This window comes from Mercurialis annua, linkage group LG2 (assembly GCF_937616625.2).
Source record: "Mercurialis annua linkage group LG2, ddMerAnnu1.2, whole genome shotgun sequence".
NCBI classification, from domain to species: domain Eukaryota; kingdom Viridiplantae; phylum Streptophyta; class Magnoliopsida; order Malpighiales; family Euphorbiaceae; genus Mercurialis; species Mercurialis annua.
Genome location: NC_065571.1, coordinates 52,510,968 through 52,523,757, shown reverse-complemented (window position 1 = coordinate 52,523,757; position 12,790 = coordinate 52,510,968).

The following is a 12,790-nucleotide window of genomic DNA, read 5'->3' as shown; positions in this document are numbered from 1 at the left end:
TTGGTTCAATTTTTATAATGTTATTTTTTCAATTTAGTTTGTTGAATGGGAACATTGCATCATTAAAATTTAGCAGATTAATCACAATTGTAATAATAATTATTTACACGTTTAAACAAGCGCACATGAATCCTTCAAAAGGACAATTTTTTTATAGTAAAGATCAAATTAACCATCAATTTATATCACGAGATCAATCTAACTATATTCTTTTAAATAAATTAGTCTATAATCTATTAGAAATAATTAAAAATTGAATTGTTAGTTGTTATTTGAATTTAAAATAAATTAATAATCTATTTAAGATATTCCTATTATATCTAGGTTAAAATATTTTAATAGTTTATTCAAATTTTATTTGTTAGGAAATTGCCTATAAAAGGCTATGATGTGTTATTATAAATAAATAAGAGAATCAGTGTTATTTTTAATCTCTTTATTATTTTTAAATTTCAAAATTGTATTTTAAAATAATATAAGTGTATTTCTTTTAATAAAAAGTTATTATAGCATCAATACTTCTAGGAACTATTGTTATTTTATACTAATAAATAATAAGTGTATATTTTGAATAAAATAATTATCATAAAGTCAATATTCTTAGGAGTTTATTTGTTTTAATTTTTATATAATAAGTGAGGATTACTTAGAAAAATAAAGATGGGAGATATAAATTCGATAGGAAGCATGGTATTGGCACGTCTCTATAAGGATTACAAAGTTGTAATTAAAGAGATGGGCTCTAAAGGAAACGCGAAAACGCGTTCTCTTTATTTTACACCTGCTTCCTAAACCACGCGCTCCTTTACTTCCAATTTCTCCCTATTTTTTATAGAACAAATTACTCTAAGACCCCTCATGTTTGTTATAATTTACAGTTTGATATCTCTTGTTTGAAAATTAAACAATTTGATACATCAGTTTTGATTTTTTAAACTATAAGGCCCTTCTGTTAGTTCCGTTAATAATTTGATATTTATTTTCAAACGATTTGGTACCCCAGTTTCAATTATGTAAACGATTTGGTACCTCACATTTAATCATTTTAACGATTTGATATCTCATTTTCAAACGTTTTGCAAATGATTTGGTATCTCACGTTTCATTCCGTTAACGATTTGGTACCTATATTAAATCATTTCCTATACAGGCATAGAATTGACCGACTTAGTTAAGCAATGAGTAGCCGTTTGTTGAGTGTTTTACAAACGCACTGGAAATAAAATCCATAGCGCTTAACAAACTAACACAATCAACAACAATATTAGAAAAGTAATAGTACAAGTCTCTGTCAGACCTGCTCAAAGCTAGAATCAAATGCATAACCATTTCGTTTCAGCCAACTTAACAAATCATTTACGCTTCATAAAGACTTGTTTTTTTTTTTTTTATCAAAGGTGGGAATCGACTCTTTCAAGTCTCATTTGTTAGTTGTTAGTTACCGAGGCGTGGTTCGAACCCACAATCTCTTGATACACTTAGAGGTGCCTTAGCCATTTAAGCTAGGCCCACATTGGCCATAAAGACTTGTTTGATAGTAAATAAATATGCATGCATTTCCGAATTCAGATAACTATTCAATTTGAATTTAGAGATATACTATTACTATAAACAAAGGAATAAAATCATATTGAGATGACAACAATTAATGCTGGTATTAACATTTTTTTTTTGTTCGGACTAGTGTTTTAGTTGAGAGCATATATTAATGTCTGTACTTAGCATCTCTAAACATTTTGCATCACTGCATGTGCGCTGGTCCATTCCTTAGCCAAAAAGATTAGCATTATTTTCTCAATTCGAGTTCATTTTTTCTTTATTCTCTTATCATAAAATGCAAAAACACTATAACATATGATGATGTCGAGCTTACTTAATTATTATTTCCCATCTGTTTCTTATATATGAAGAATTAGGAGAATGTTTTCATATATAAAGATAACAATTAATATGGATGAGGTTCAGTGGCGGACTCAGAAATATTTGATAAGGTATGTAAGATTGTATCAAAAGTTTATAAGATTAACAAAATTGACGAAATATAAATTTTAAGGTGGGCAATACTCCAAATTTTAAAGCAAAAAAACTATAGTATTAACTTATATGTTCATATTTTTTTGAAGATTTCAAATAATAAGGTGGTCAATTGCCCACCATAGGCTCTTCCTAGGTCCGCCACTGATGAGGTTTCAATATTCCTTTAATATGTCAACAGAGTTGCAATTATTTTAATGTTGTTTCAGTAAGGTTTTAATCAATTTATCAGTTAAATATGGGTTCTGTTTCAGTAAATTTTAATCCAATATCAGTCAAATTTGAGCTAAATTTTAGTAAGTTTATCAAATATAAGCTAAGATTTAGTAAGTTTCAATCTAATATTAGTTAAATTTCATTGAATTTAGATATTAGTAGTTAGTTCTAAATCAAATAGTATTTTTAAAATTCACTTGTTAATTAAATTTTAGTAATTTTCAATTGTTTTTGATCAAGTATCACTACTAGAAATCTTCACATTTGCGACGGAAATTTGCGACGGATGGTGAATCGGTCGCTAATTCTATATTTTAGCGACGGATTCTGCGACGGAACGCTTATCCGTCGCAAATTTCCTTGAAATGAATGGCGGGAAAGCTCCCGCCAAATTTGCGACGGACAGTCCGTTGCAAAGTCGTCGCAGTTTTGGCGGGAGCTTTCCCGCCTTGTGTTTCGTTTAAGATGTTTGCGACGGACTAATTTATCCGTCGCGAATATTTCTGTTGAACGAAACGAATCGTTTCATTCAACAGTTTTGCGACGGATAAAACCCGCCGTCGCAAAATGTTTGCGACGGACTGACTATTCCGTCGCAAAATGTGCTTTAATGAAACGGTTCGTTTCATTAAAGCACATTTTGCGACGGAATAATCAGTCCGTCGCAAAATGTTTACCCTAATAAAAAACCGATCAGAACAAACCCTCTCCATTTTTACAAAACAAAAGAAAATTAAGTTAACTGCCGCCGACCACTGCCGCCGACCACGCCGTTCACTGCCGCCGACCGTTCCCTTTCTCAGCCATTCACTGTCGCCACCGTTCCCTCCTCGCCACCACGCTGCCGACCGTTCCCTCCTCGCCACCACGCCGCCGTTCCCTCCTCTTCTCCGCCGTTTTCTTCCATTTTCCGGCGGCATCCTCCCCTTTCTCCGGCGCCGTTCCTTCCCTTCCTCTCCGGCGTCCACCTACTGCTTTAGGTATGTTTTTTTTATTAATTCAGTTAATTAATTTATATAGATTAATTAATTAAGTTAAGTTTAATTAGGTTAATTTATGTTAAATTTGATTATTTTAGTTTAAATTAGGTTAGTTTAGATTAAATTATAGTATATTTTTTTATTTAATTTTCTGTTTTTATATTATTTAATAATTAATTTATATTTCTGTTTTTAAATTATTTTCTAATTAGGTTAATTTAATGCAAATTATGTTGAATTCATTTTTATTATAATTAAACTATTAAGTTAATTATTATATTAAATCTAAGAAAATTAAGTTAAAAATGTTTAAGTTAATTATTATATTAATTATAAGTTATTTTAGTTTTAGGGTTAATTTTGTGTTTTAGGTTAATATGGTTAATTTTATGTTTTAAAAATTATATTAGAATTAAGTTCAATTGTTATAATAAAATATATTAATTTTAATAAAATTATGGTTTTTTAAAAAAGTTGTTTAATATTTGTTAGGTTAAATTAGATTACAATTGTTAGCTAGATATTTCTAGGTTTAATTGTTTAATTAGTTTACTAAAGTTGCGTGTTAATATTTTTATTACTATTGGTTGATTAAATTAGGTTAATTTGATGATTATATTATAAGTTTTTTAATTGTTAACAATTTATTAGGTTGTTGTTTAATTCAATTATTAGTTAATTGGATTAGATAATAATTTAAGCTAATCAATTACGCTTTCAATTAACGTGGTGATTTTGTGTATTGTTATTTTCTTGCAGGACTTCCCTGAAAAATGGGTGATGCTCATTTTTAGGGGAAGTGCTGCCGATTTTTTATTAACTTTTTTTGTATTAACTTTTTTTATTAATACGTGTTTTTATTTACTATGATAGGTCTGACAGTCGCTGATAGCACTTGATAGCCCGCGCACCGTGGTTCCGATTGATCCGGACGTTTCACCTTCTCTTTGCGGTTCTGCCCTTCAACAAGTAGGTTTTATCGCTCAATTAATTTGATTTATTTTAGTTGGAATAGATTTTATTTACGATAATAAACCTAAATAAACCTCGATTTTATTCCCACCGAATAAAATCGTAAACCTAGCCGTAGAGTTCCCGTCCCGTGTGTTCAAGAGATTGAACGACACGGGATTGTACAGTTTGTACAGTTCGCAAATAATAGATTTTACAGATTTTAATCGTCGTGAATTGAATAGGAAAAACAGACGGAAAATAGATAATTCTGTCCAAATTGCGACTATATTTGCGACGGAATTGATTCCGTCGCAAATATTGACAATTTGCGACGGAATTGATTCCGTCGCAAATATTGACATATTGCGACGGAATTGATTCCGTCGCAAACTTGTATCATTTTGCGACGAAATCAATTCCGTCGCAATATGTCAATATTTGCGACAGAATCAATTCCGTCGCAAAATGGTACAAATCCGTCGCCAATACGTCTCCCTTTTCATTTTTTGGGAGACGACATTGGCGACGGTGTGTTTGGTTATGGCGACGGGCTGGCCGTCGCCATATTTGCGACGCTCTGGTCGCTAATATTTTAGCGACCAGAGCTTTTGCGACGGACTAATTCCGTCGCAAATCCGTCGCAAATACACATTTGCGACGGAATATGAGTGATTTGCGACGGAATTGTCCGTCGCAAAATCACTGAAATCCAGTAGTATATTAGTTAAATATAGGTTATTTTGTGCGATTTTCAATAAATTTTACTGAGTATTAGTTAAATATAGGATTAGTCATTGAAAATATTCCATCTTTTCAACTTTTATTCGTTCACGGCCTAAACTTTCAAAATCACCAATTTTAGTTTATATTTCATTTTTCATTTTTGACTAATATCTTTTGTTCAAATTGTAGTGGAAAAAATTCAAATAAATCTTTCATACTGCTCCAATTTGTCTTTTAATATAAGAATTAAACATAAAGCAATATGAAGAGGGTATTGAACTTTACTGCACTCCAATTTAAAAAAATTACTACTATTGAAATTGAAAGTTTAAAAAAAAAGTTAAAACTAAAGATTTTAAAATTTGGACAATAAACAAAAAATATCAAAAAATGTGGAGTATTTTTCAAAGATTAAGCCTTAAATATAAGTATTTTTTTAGTAAGTTTCAATCAATTATCACACAAGTTTTCGTAAATTTGAAACAAAAAATTTAAAAACTAGTTAACTTTCAGTAAATTTCAGTTAAATATTAGCATAATTTTAGTATATCTATATCTAATTTAGTGAATTTCAATGTAAATTTATCGATTTCAATAGGTTTTTATTACTATATGAAATTATATTGATACCTTAACAAAATTTTACCAAAACTTGCATAGTTTTTACAAATTTTTTGTTGCATAAAGAAAATAATAAAAAAAATTATCGGTTAATTTTTGATAAAACGGTAAAAATTAATTTTCTTAAAGGGTTAATATATGTAAATACTTTTATTTTTTCAGATATTTATAAATTTATCCGTAAAAATAATCGGGGCTTACGGGAGCGATAGGCAAACATACTTTAGGCTGCCTGTTCTTTTAAATTTGGTTTATATAAAATCTTTGCTTTCTCTTCAGTGCGATTTGCTCAAAAGTCGTTTTAGTTGTAGATATGATCATCTTAAATTTTGATTTGAAAATCTTTTCCTTTTGCATGAAACTCAAAAAGGGCCACCATGTTAGGGTTTCACCATACCATTATCAAAGTACTATTCATGATTCGGACGAGCAATTAATGGGCACACATGAAAATAATTACTACGAATGTGATTTATAAGGATTTGTTGAATTGGTCATATGTCAACATTAATTTATTGAAGCATCAATGTAACTTTCTCAATGTCCCGCATCAACAATCTAGTGGTAGATATGAGTTATTTAGTTTTCAAAATCATTTTTTCTTTTTTATTAGTACAATAATAGTAGAAGCAAAGATTATATTAGTGTTTCAACTGTTTAGAATTTATCAAACAAGTTTTACTAGTAAAATATAGTATTTTTTGCAAATTTTTCTTGATAAATTTTAATTTTATAATAAAAAAATAAATATGAAATATTTTTTTATAAAATGTATTTATTTTTTAGATTAATCCAGAATTTAACTAAAAATAAAAGTTTAACGCCGCGCATAATAAAATAGATCTCTATACTCTCGGGAATACTCCCGAATGAGAATCAATTTTTAAAGATAAATGAAATGGTTAAATCTGGTCTAAATCAACCGGATCTGAATAGGAATGGCAATGCAGCGGACGGAAGGGGACACATGAAAGCTACCATCCCCAACCCCGTTTATGTGGAAAATCCCCATCCCAATCACATTAATGGGGATAAATTCATCTCCATCCCCTTAGAATCCTTACTCCAAGGGGATCCGAAACCCCATTTAATTTTCAAATATGACGGTATTTTTTGAAATTAGCATAAAATTTTAAAGTGTTTAAATTGATAGTATTAAAAATTCTTCTAACTAGTTGGAAAAGGAAGATCGTAATTTAAGCTATACAAATACAATTTTTTTATACTTTAAAATATAAAAGTAATTTTTTTAATCCGAAAAGTTAGAATTAAACACTAAACTAACATACATATTATATTTTGATCATTATATAATTATATAGGTACAATATTATATTTTTATAGTTAACTTTTTTACTAATGAAAATTAAAGTAACTAAATTATAAATTAACTATATATTTATATTTTGAATGATAAACATGCATATAAATCGGGTTTCAGTGGGGACGGAGATGGAGAATCCATGGATGGGGACTACCCGAAACGATTAGGGAAGGTTGGTTAGCCTTCTTCTAAATCGCACATAATTGGGGCAAGCACACAAATCACCCAAATAGTCCATTTGTTTTCATAAATACATCACATATTAAAAATATACAAAAATCTCTCAAAAAATAATAAAAATTTACATAAATACCTGAAAACCTAAAATAACCTAGTTTACTATTAAAATAGGACATTTGTGCCCCTTCCTTTTAATAGACAAAAGAAACAGAAGATGGAGGCACCTCCAAGCGTTGTTCTCCATCGGACTGGCGGCGGCGATAGTTTCCCAATGTAAAGGCACCTCCAAGCGTTTTCCTCCATCAGACCGACGGCGGCAGTGGTTTCTCAACGTGCATCTTCTACACTCTTCCTTCTTTTTCAAATTGTTTTCCAGCTAGTCTATTTTAATGGTTGCCGTTACTTCCGTTGGTATTGCGACGGCTCTAATTTTAACTTCCGCGGCGGCGGATCAGAGTTATCGGAGTTAGAAAACTGCAATCTGTCTCTTTAATTGATATCAGCGAATCAACTTTAGATGTCTAATTTGAACAAAGAAGTATAGCTAGGCATGAAGCTTTGAATAATGGGCACAGGTGGCATCAATTTCCAGATTTTGAAAATATCAGTTTTTATGAGAACTTTTCATTAAAAGAAAAATTCAGAATTTTTCGGTTGGTATTTGTCGCTGTACTGTTTCAGCTGAGGTTGTGTTGTTGCAGCTGCTCGTAAGTGCTTTTGTAGCTGAAGTGAGAACAATAATCTGAGGTTGCATTGCTCAACTGATAGTCTTAATTATCTTCGTCGAAATTACAGCTTGCAGTTTTGAGTAGTTGGTCTTCAAGAAAGTGGACATCCTTGTTGTTGAATAAGTTTAAAGGGTTATTATTAGCCTTTTGATGTTTGGAGTTGCTTGTCTTTTAGTCAGGGTTTTAAGGTGAGATGGTTTGGTTGCAGTCATTTGGTTGATTGCGGCAAATGGGGATTTAATTTCTAGGTTTGCAGCTGGTGTTCCAAGATTGATAGAAATTGACTTGTATTTGATTGGTTTCTAATTAGCACATCGTTTAGTTTAGTGTTGAAATTACATTCTCTTGATTTCAAGTCTCTCTTCCCACATAAGGTTCAACAGCAATGTAACTATTAACTCTTAAACTTTTCTTTATTAAAGTTAAAGAGTTAATCAGTTATGATATTGAAAAATTAAAAGTTAATTTGATGTTATATAAGGTGGATATCAAGTCTATATATAGTTGACTTCAAGTTGACATTAAATTTTATATAAAATTAAATATTAATGCCTCTATAGACTTCGATTTGACATTAATTTTAAAGATAATTATTATATTTTTACTTGATATATAATAATAAAAAAATATATAAAATAGATAAAAAAAAATCATTAATTAATTATAATGATAAATAACTAAGAGTTCGATTTAAGTTTATATAAAATTGATAATAAATTACAATAAATATTTTGAATTTGATGTTTTTTGATTGTAGATTTTTGTGATAATCTTAATTACTGGACATGGATTGTGGTAATAGTGTTAGTATGCAATCTTCAAGTGGTGACAATAAATAAATTCATAGTTACAAAAACAAATGACTAACTAATAAAATATATATTTAAAATGTAAAGTTGACTCATATTTATAAAATTCATGATAAACTAATAAATGTATATTTAAAATTTAAAATTGACAATGAATTGATTAATAGTTACATGAACTCTATTTATTTATATTCTACGGTTGACAATGAGTTGACATTTGATTGATTTCTGGTTGACATTTGATTGATATTTAAAATTTGCCAAATTATTAAAGAAGAGTTTCAACAGATTAAATATAACTCATTAAAAGTCAAAATCGGCACTTTTCAACTTTAGGAAGGGGGGCAGTGGTAATCAAATTGCCGAGCTGTGTCGCGGAAGAAAAACACAGTTGGTTGATATTTGGTTGACATTTGGTTGACATTTGATTGATTGTTAGTTGATGTTTAGTTGATTTGAAGTTTATTAATTAATTATAAATGTTAAATAATTAAGAGTTGATTCATAGTTACATGAACACTATCTATATATATTTTGCGGTTGACAATGAGCTGACATTTGGTTGATTTTTGGTTGATATTTGATTGATATTTAAAATTTGTCAAATTACTAAAGAAAAGTTTCAACAGATTAAATATAACTCATTAAAAGTCGAAATCGGCACTTGACAACTTTAAAAAGGGGAACAATGGCAATAAAAGTTTTAAGCTGTGTCGCGGAAGAAAAATATAATTGATAGCATTTTTTTTGCTCAAGTAATAAGAGGTTGTATTTTAATAACTCAATCAATTCTTAAAAAATATATTATATTACCTTCATTGATATTTGATTGATGTTTAGTTGATTTAGAGTTTATTAATTAATTATAAATATTAAATAATTAAGAGTTGATTAGAAATTTATTTACGGTTGACAATAAATTGTCCATCTCTAAGAAAAAGAAATTGTAATAGGAGTATTATGTACTATCATGTCTCATGCATTCTAATTAATACCAAAAAAAAAATTATAACAATTGAAAGAAAACATTTAAAATATATTTAAAATATAGAGTTGGGTACAAGTTGATTTATGACTACATAAACACATGATAAAATTATAAAATGCACGTTTAAAATTTAAAGTTGATATGAGTTTTATGATTATTTTAACACATCGGTAGTTTATACTATATATTAAAAAACTCGATCTAAAACTAAAGTCGATTTTAAAAAATTAGTTTACTATACTTTCACTTAAACTATAATAAAGGAATACAAAAAAATATTAATTATTTACAATGTTAAATAATTGAGAGTTGATTTAATGTTTATTTTAGGTTGATTATAAGTTATATAAATAATTAAGAGTTGATTTAAAGTTTATTTTAGGTTGATTACAAGTTATAATACTATTGCATGTCTAGTAAATTTAACATGTTCAATCATAAACATAAAAAAAACTCATATGAAGCGAAAAAAATATAAAATGTTTTAAATCAAGATTATTATATATAAAAGGACTTTGACAAATCAGTCTTTTTATGAAATAAACAAATGAAAGCAACACCAAATAAAACTAAAAGAAAAATCAAAACAAAAGAAACTAAAACAGCAGAGTTGTTGACCAACATTAGATTGATTTAGGTCATCAATATCTTCTCTGGAATTAACTTTGTCCAACTTCCAGACTTCAAACAAAACTTCAGGCACCTCTTCTATTAAAACACGGGCATCAAAAGATGCTGCCAAACCTGCCATCCCATCTGCTAGTTTATTTGCTTCTCTTGAAGTTAAGTTCCATTGAACTAGATGAAACTCTCGCACCAACAACTGCATCTCACATAAGATATCTCCCACTCCCTTGTGGACATTGCACTTATTAACACATCCCTCATCCTAAAAGAAATTACAATTGCTAATGAACTTGGCACGACTCCCACATCCCTCATCCTAACCATAGTCTTCAATTTCTCATGACCCATTCCAACATTTATAAAGTTTAAAATAAGAGTATTAAGAACAGAGAATTGAGATTCATATTTGCAGTGATTTCATCTCCACCAATAGTATACTCCAACCGGCCCCAATTCTTTGAATAATCTAAGAAATAAATTTTTGTGCGAGTATTTGGAGATTTTCAGCCACCAAGCGGTAACAACAAGGCAACAATTGTTGAACGACCGTCGTCTCCTTCCTCCAACGGCGGCGCTCTGTAGCTCCTCCTCCAGCGGCGGCGCTCTGTAGCTCCTCCTCCAGCGTTGTTATCATCACAAAATGAATAATCTTTTAGATCTGATTTGAAATTACCCAAACTCTCATTAAAATAGCGGTCATCGGAGCATAAACGGCGGTCATTGAAGCATAAACTATGGATGGAGACCGTCGTCTCCTTCCTCCGGTGGCGGCAACCTCAGTGGTATGTTTGGTGGTCGTCAATTATCCGGTCATTATGTTGGATTGTAAGGTCTGAGTAAAGTTAATGGGTAATGTGAATAAGTAATGAAGGGTAAAAAGGGGACATAATTACAATGAGGTATAAATGAAAAATATTTAAAATAAATGAGAGAATTCTGCACTTTTTAATATGTTGAGTCACTAATGTATACATTTAGGGAAATTGATGTATAGGGTGTAATTTCCTCCACATAATTTGGGTCTACGAATTGCACCACATGGCCCAAAGTCTACTTGTAGATCAATGTGATTCGGCCAATAAAGATGTGGGCTGTATCATTTCAAAAACAAAAAAAAAATGTGGACTGTACTGCAGCAAGAGAAAGATTTATTTTTCTTACTATTATTATTTTTATCAAATTTCACTGAATTCTGAAACAGTTACAAACTTACAATCGTAAAAAAATTAAAAAATTAAAATTAAAATTGATTATATAATATAGAACAGACAATTTACGGTATCATACACTCTGATTTACAAATTTACTTACAAAAACAAAAGCTAAATTATCAATTCTTTTGCTAATATCTTTATTTCAAAAAAATACAGACATTATTTCTTGTTCAACCATCACTTAACAAACCCTTCATAAAGAAAAGATAATAAATTTTTTACAAAAAAATAACAACAAACAATAAAAACAACGTTAAAAAAATTATTATAATTATTAAACGATTTCATCTTTATTGTTAAAAGATTTTCGATCTGTCTTTAATTCTTAATTTATGAAAAACTGAAATTGATATGCGTTTCGTCGATAAAATTTACTCCAATAATAACAAAAATGGTAAAAAAAAGTTGGTTATTTATTATAATTTATGAACTTAAAGTAATATAGAAAAAATAGATGACTTCCGTCAACGAAAAAAGTAAACCATTAACACCAGTCGAATAAAAAATAATAAGAAATTTATAGGCAGCTAGAATTATTTTAGAGAAAATAAAAGAGAACATCACCTGAATGTTAACTGAAGATAGATTTATTTTGTTGTTGGTTTATATATATTTTGATTATCATTTATTGACCTAATAATTTTTTAAATTCAAGCTTTTATATTTTTTTTATCAATTATGATTATTTTTTACAATTTTTATAATTATGTTCAATTTGAAAAAATAAATTGCAACCATGTCAAAAACTTTGAGTGTCATTTTTGATTCAAATTTTTGCGTCCATTATTTACGACTAAATTTTACAAAATATTATCTACCTTCTAAAAATAATTGTCAGGAATGTTTGATCGTAATTGATAAAAAATATAAATACTTATACTTAAAAATAACATTTAAAATTTTGGTAAAATTCAAATTAGATATAATTATAAAAATAAAATTTTTTGGTGGTGATAGATAAAGGATGCAAATGTTTAGATTTAAAAATTATTTTGGCTTTATTTATTAATGAGGAATTTATATTTTAGGCATAAATAAAAACTCTTTAAGTTATTCAAAAACAACATGTAAGTCCTTCTATTTTTTTACCATTTTTTTAAATGCTAAAACTTTCATTAATAATAACAAAAATTACAAATATGAACGGTTTCTCAACACATTGAGTAAACGACTATAGAGGATATGATGAGAGCGGTAAAAACCGTCATCGAATAGGGCTATACTGCCATCAAAGGTCACCCAAATACAATTACAAATATTATAAAAACTACAAATGTAAAAACTTGCAACATATAAAAATCTAAAATTTTAATACATTGCAAATGTTTAAATATGTTCTAAAACCGTAAACCGATCCTCAAATCGAATTTAGACAATCTCTACCATAAGCGT